Below are 6,431 nucleotides of genomic sequence, written 5' to 3' on the forward strand. Positions count from 1 at the left end.
GCTGTTATTGCACCCTTATCTCTCCACTTCTGACACACTCTGAAGAGAACAAGGGTGGCAGCTGCATTTGGTGTCAGCCTAGTGGGATTCTCATAGTCTCTGAGCTGAGAAGTGGCAGCAAACTCCAGTACAGAAAATGTCTTTACTCATGTGGAGTTGAAACACGAGAGCTCAATCAGAGAAATGCTTTCTCCTCAGATAAGATAAGATCACTTTATTAGCCATATACAATTTCTTCCATTAGGAATTTGTCTTTTTGCATACCCCAGCTTGCTCTCCATGAGACACACAAACAGGGAGAGAGAAGCTTGGGGTCAGAGTACAGGGTCAGCCATTTATACGGTGCCCCTGGAGCAGTTGGGGTTAAGGGCCTGGCTCAGGGGCCCAACAGAGTAGGATTCCTCTGCCGGCCGCGGCTTTAATGAAACATGGGTGGCTTCCACCAATCATTCTCCCGGGACACAGCTCAAAAGACAGAGGCATCTTGATTAGTTCACAACAGCTTATGTCAAGCTCAAATGAACGGACCTGCTGCAGCGTGCTGCACAAGATGAAATCTGTTTGTGAACACCCTTTGTCATGATGTCGCTAATTACATTAACAGCCAAAATGGTCTTTACATTTCACAAAATACTCAATTACTCCATGCAGTTTCCATTAGGTTATTTAATCTAGATATAACTACATAAACTAGAAAACATACAAAAGCATGAAGAAAATAATTCTGTAATATCAAACAGAAGTATTTTGTCACTATTCCTACCAAATGGTCTGCGGAAAGTGAAAATTCTCTTAGCCGTCATTGTTTTCCGTATTACCCCTATCAACATAATGGCAAATAATTTCTAACTCTTTTTTAGGCACTTAACAGAATTCATTCTGATTTATTTAAATACACCTCTGCTTAATGCAAATGCTGCTGTTCAAACATTTTAGATATTTTGCATTGTTCTTTGAACTCCATTTTCTTGTAGGTCCAGACAAATGAGCAAATAAGTATTAGCCAGATTAACCTGAAAGGGGGGAGTTCTATATCTCTGTTAGTTGTATTCACATTAACAAACCATATTGGAATAGGGAGTAATAGCACGGCCAGCCATTCTCACCTTATGATCACCAGTTTGTATTAACAGTAGCATTGAAAACCGTCAAACTTTCCTGCAGAACAGGAACATTGAACAGAACCAACAGGAATGACACACCAATAAGGCTTTTAAATCAACTAATACACACCAACATCTACAACCAATTGATAATCCATACTGGCATGCCTCAGTGGAAAATATTAACTCACACAGGGATCACAATGACCTTTAACACAAAGGGCCAAATGAGGCCTTTTACCTAAAATGCCAATGTGATCCATTGCTAACTTTGTGCTCTTTGTCTTTTGTTTTGTCTACTTCTGATCCTGACTATCTAAGGTCAAACATAAAAAAATGGGTGTTGGGGCAACAGATGTCTAGGACTACAGTATGTCTCTGTGTGATGCATTTATTTCCTTGTTCTTGAGTTTCCTGTTGACCAAAGTTCCTCTTTTCCCAGACACTTGTTAATTACCACATAGTCACCACACAGAGGTGACTTGAGGGATTGCAAGACGGGTCTAACTGGGCCTTAAAGGGGCTCTAGAACAGGCTAGTAATAGACAATGCATTGTTACACCTGGTCATCTGCATACAGTCTGTTTGTTAATGAGCCCTGAGCAGTTAACTCTGTTCACACCCAGGACATCAAAGGAGCACTTCCACCCCAAGAATGAGTGCCAAGCTCTGGCTAGAGGAGTTTCATACAGATCCAGCCATTCATAATGCACGACGCATAATATACCAATCTGCAAATCGTATACTTCATTACAACGTATGGTAATGCAAAATACCTTTTTTTTTGTAAATATCTGAAGTGGGACTGCTCTACTTTGAAAAACCGTCAGGTGGTGCAGTGAATACTTAACGTGTCATGTGAGCTATCACGCGAAATGCCTGGGTACAAATCCCAGCCATTGCCCAGCCCCATGGGGAAAATAAAATTTAATAAATGTAATTTATAAGAGAGAGAGATAAGAGATCACGTTATTGGCCATATACAATTTCTTGTATAAGGGATTTGTCTTTTTTGCATTATATATTGTACTATATTTAACATTTTTATCAATGTTATATATCACAGTATGTTAAATATTAAATTTTTATTAAAATAAAAATGTAAAAATAAATGTAGGACTGTTTCAAAAGCAGAATTACTCAGCAGGGTATATAAAAATAATTAATAATAATAATTGCTTACACTTCTATAACCCTTTTCTGGACACTCCACTCAAAAAGCTTTACAGGTAACGGGGCCCCCCCTCCACCACCACCATTGTGCAGCATCCACCTGGATGATGAAACAACAGCCATAGTGTGCCAGTACTGTCTTGCCTTTTGAATTTCTCTGTCTCTTTTGCTCTGTAACTGGCACTTGCCAAATCACAAAGGATCCTTTATAGTCCAAGATTAAATGTAAATTATAGTAACTGTACACAACAGGTGCAAAGCAGAAAACACTAAATGCAATTCCAGTCCATTTCAGGGCACATGGACAGACATGCATTCAGGGGCAACAATTTACGTAGAGAGCACACTTTTTGATAGTGGAAGAAAGCTGAAGCACCTGGAGAAAAAACATGCAGCCAAGGGGACACCATGCAAATTCCACATTGAAGTTGCCCTACACTGGAATAATTATGACCTAGGTTATGTGAGTTAGCAAGACAAACAACCATGCATTCCTATTAATAAACGTAGGTTAGTTAGGTCTTTCCTAACTAAGGAAACCAAACATCTTTTAACTAGATGCATAGAGGATTGGGAGCTTTACAGTTGTGAAACCTGAAGAAGAACAAAGATTAATGAGAAAGATAGTGGCTTTATTGTCTACGCAGATCTGTTTATTTAAAACAATGACTGCCACCTTGATAGACAAAATTTAATTAAAAAGATGGAAAAAAACAAAAATATGAAGAAGTATAAATAGATTCAGGGAACTGTATTGGAAAAATGAAATACGTAATGGAGGTATAGATTTGAGGATTATAGAAGCAAATTTATGCCTAAATCTATACCAACAATTTATACCACAAATAAACACCTACTTAATGCAGGGAGCTAAACCTTGAAACTAAAACTTGAAGCTTTAATTTGAAGGCAAATTGAAAATCTTAAAAATTTTCTTATAAATGTATTCTGAAAATAAAATATCAGTTTCTAAATGATTAATCATAAGGTCAGAAACGAGAAAATGTACTGAATTATTTTTCATTGCTAAAGAGGATGTCCTAAACAAGTCTAACTTTGGAATCCAAGTATTAACATGCAAAAGAAAATGAAGCAGAAGGGTGACATTAGAAAACAGCAGAAGCAGTGCTTAGTTGTCAACTCAAACTCAAACTCAAAAAATAATAAAAACATAATATCTGTGTTGACTCAAAAACTTGTCAACAGAGAAGTTATCCACCGAATTGAAATCCTGTGAAAGATTTATTTGGCACAATATTGTGCTTAAGATAACTTGGAACTGGAGGGTGAGCATAATGATTAATTTGTTATGGAACATTTAAATAGATCTTTGACTTTGTATAATTAATGTAATGATTGCAAGTTTAATGAATTTCAAAATGTGTCACTGGACAAGTATAGTATAAAAATATCAAACCAAATGAATGTATAAATAACTGTTTCATATAAAGAATGGAAATTACCTGATCTGTGTTCGAAACACATCCCTTCTTGAAGAAGTAGATGAAATGCAGTGAACATTGAAGTTGCTAAACAGGAAATAATTATTTAAAAACAATAATACAAGCTTTAACGTCCAATAAAAATTTCAATTTGAACCAAGTAATAACAAGCTATGACTGTATATCAGCAAGGCATATTACTTCACTTAGAATTAAGTGTTATTGAGATTTCTAATAATCTTTCTTTGCCTTCACTAAGCTGCTTGGACCTGTGTAAATTCAGAGTAATTTGGCTAAGAGGCTCCTTTAATAGGAGACTTCATAAAGTTGTCTAGGTGGGTAGCTGCGTCCGGATGCGTAGGCTGCAAAGATCAAGAGAAGTGCATTATAAGACTGGAAACTGGAAAGAAATCTTTACACAACATTTTGCGGGAGTTAGAAAGAAGCTAACTACGCACAGTATTGAAGCAGATACTCTAACAACTTTCAAAGAACAGTTGAATGAAAACTCAGATTACAGCCAGCAGCCATATCACCCTGCAACTCACAACTGGCAACCCACTGAAGCTAAGTGGGTGTGAGCCTGGTCAGCACCTGGATGGGAGACCTCCTGGGAAAAACTAAGGTTGCTGCTGGAAGAGGTGTTAGTGGGGCCAGCGGGGGGCGCTCACCCTGCAGTCCATGTGGGTCCTAATGCCCCAGTATAGTGATGGGGACACTATACTGTAAACAGGTGCTGTCCTTCGGATGAGATGTAAAACCGAGGTCCTGACTCTCTGTAGTCATAAAAAAATCCCAGGGCTTTTCTTGAAAAGAGCACTATGGCTGCTGTTGCATCATCCAGGTGGTCCCCATTACCTGTAAAGTGCTTTGAGTGGAGTGCTGTATAAGTGTAAGCTATTATTATTATTACCCAGCTACATACGACTAAAGGAGGTACAGTGACTCGCAAAGTGTTGATCTCCTTTAAATATATTTTGTTGTATTACCAATGATGAATGTATTGTTGTATGATGTATTCAATGTATGATGATGTTGTATTTTTTAATTTAAAATATTTTTAATCAAAACATACATGCTTCAAACAACAGTTTTATGATGAACGAAGCTTCATGTCAGCGAAAACTTGTAACAATTCCAGCATCCCGCCACCAGAGGGCACCTAAACTGCTGGTGCCTACCTCATCTACTCAGCCGAGGCGTAGATCAACCAAACTTCGTTAATCAATCCCTGTCCTCTTACATCACCACACCTCCTCTCCCCAGCCTACTTAAACCCCGCTCTCTATTCGAACTTTGTTTAGTGTTGGGATTAACCTTGTGAGTTCCATACCTTTCCCTCTGTGATATTCTCCCTGGATCTTCCAGATCCTTCGGTTTTGGATTTTTGGCTTGACTTTTTAATCTTGATTTCTGGATTTTGTCTTATGATTTGTCTCTCTTTTAGCATTTTGACCTTTTGCTGGTCACCAACGTAAGAAAACTGCTTAGAAAATTAAAAACTTATCTTGATTGCATGAGTATTATTCCTCTTGAGTGAATACAATTACTGTTACAAGACTTTTTGGATAAGGTGCAATGAACAATTGATTGGGAAGTATGGATAGATCGCAACTTACAAGTCTTATCATGGAAAAAGTCAGGACTTTTACTGTTCTCGAGGACATTCATGTTCTTCTTGTTAAGCCACTTCAGTATAGGTTTGGCCTTTTGCTTTGGATCATTTTCTTCCTAAAAGATGAATTTCCATCAGATTTGTGGTATTTAGCAGACTGAAGCAGTATTAACTTAGGGATTTGCCTTTATTTAGCTCCATTAATTTTCCACTCAATCTTGATGGGCTTCCCAGTCCCTACTGGTGTGAAGAATTCCATTAACATAATGCTGCCATCACAATGCTTGACAATAGGGATGTTGACTGGATGATACCTTGCCCTGGATGTGCACCAAATGTAACATCACATTTATAGCAAAAAGTTGCAATTTGGCCTCTTATGAACAGAAAACCTTTTGCCTCCATGTCACTTATCTCCTTTCTCGGCCATTAAGCTCTGTAGCTTTTTCATGATCATCCTTAACCAGTCTGCTCCTTACCCATCCTCTTAGTTTGCAGGAGACTTTCATGATTTTTTTTAGTATTATTATAATTATACCAATACATTTCTAAAGGATTTCATTTTTTTTCACTAATTATATTTTGTTAGTAATTTTGTTAGTAATTAATAATAAATTAACCCCCGTTTTAAAATGATACATAATCTGTTTTATCTTGCATATGTTGTGTTATCCTTCGCAGTAAGGACAATTTGGACAAATTGTATGGGCAGTGTTCTTGCTTTCTGTAATTCATTGAGAAGAAGTAAGGAAAATAATTCATACATTTGTTTTAGGAGACTGTCATATATCAATTCTGATGGAAAAAAAGCTGTGCATGTTATACTGTCTACGTAGCTTTCACAAAATGCACCGTGATGGAGGGTGTTCAATCTGTCAAAGCTTGCTAACATCATAAGGCTTCATAGATTTACCCTTTTTAGAGCTGGTGGTTATAGATGCTTTAAAGATAATTTGTTCTATCAAACATGTCATTGATAGAAATGAATAAAACGTTTTCGATTATCCATATTTATTATAAAAGATTAAACGAGTAAATGGAAATAAAACGTGACGTTTTTATATTGGATATTGTAGTTGTTTTATGATACCTTCATGA

This window comes from Lepisosteus platostomus, chromosome 1 (assembly GCF_059453375.1).
Source record: "Lepisosteus platostomus isolate fLepPlt1 chromosome 1, fLepPlt1.hap1, whole genome shotgun sequence".
Classification (NCBI taxonomy): domain Eukaryota; kingdom Metazoa; phylum Chordata; class Actinopteri; order Semionotiformes; family Lepisosteidae; genus Lepisosteus; species Lepisosteus platostomus.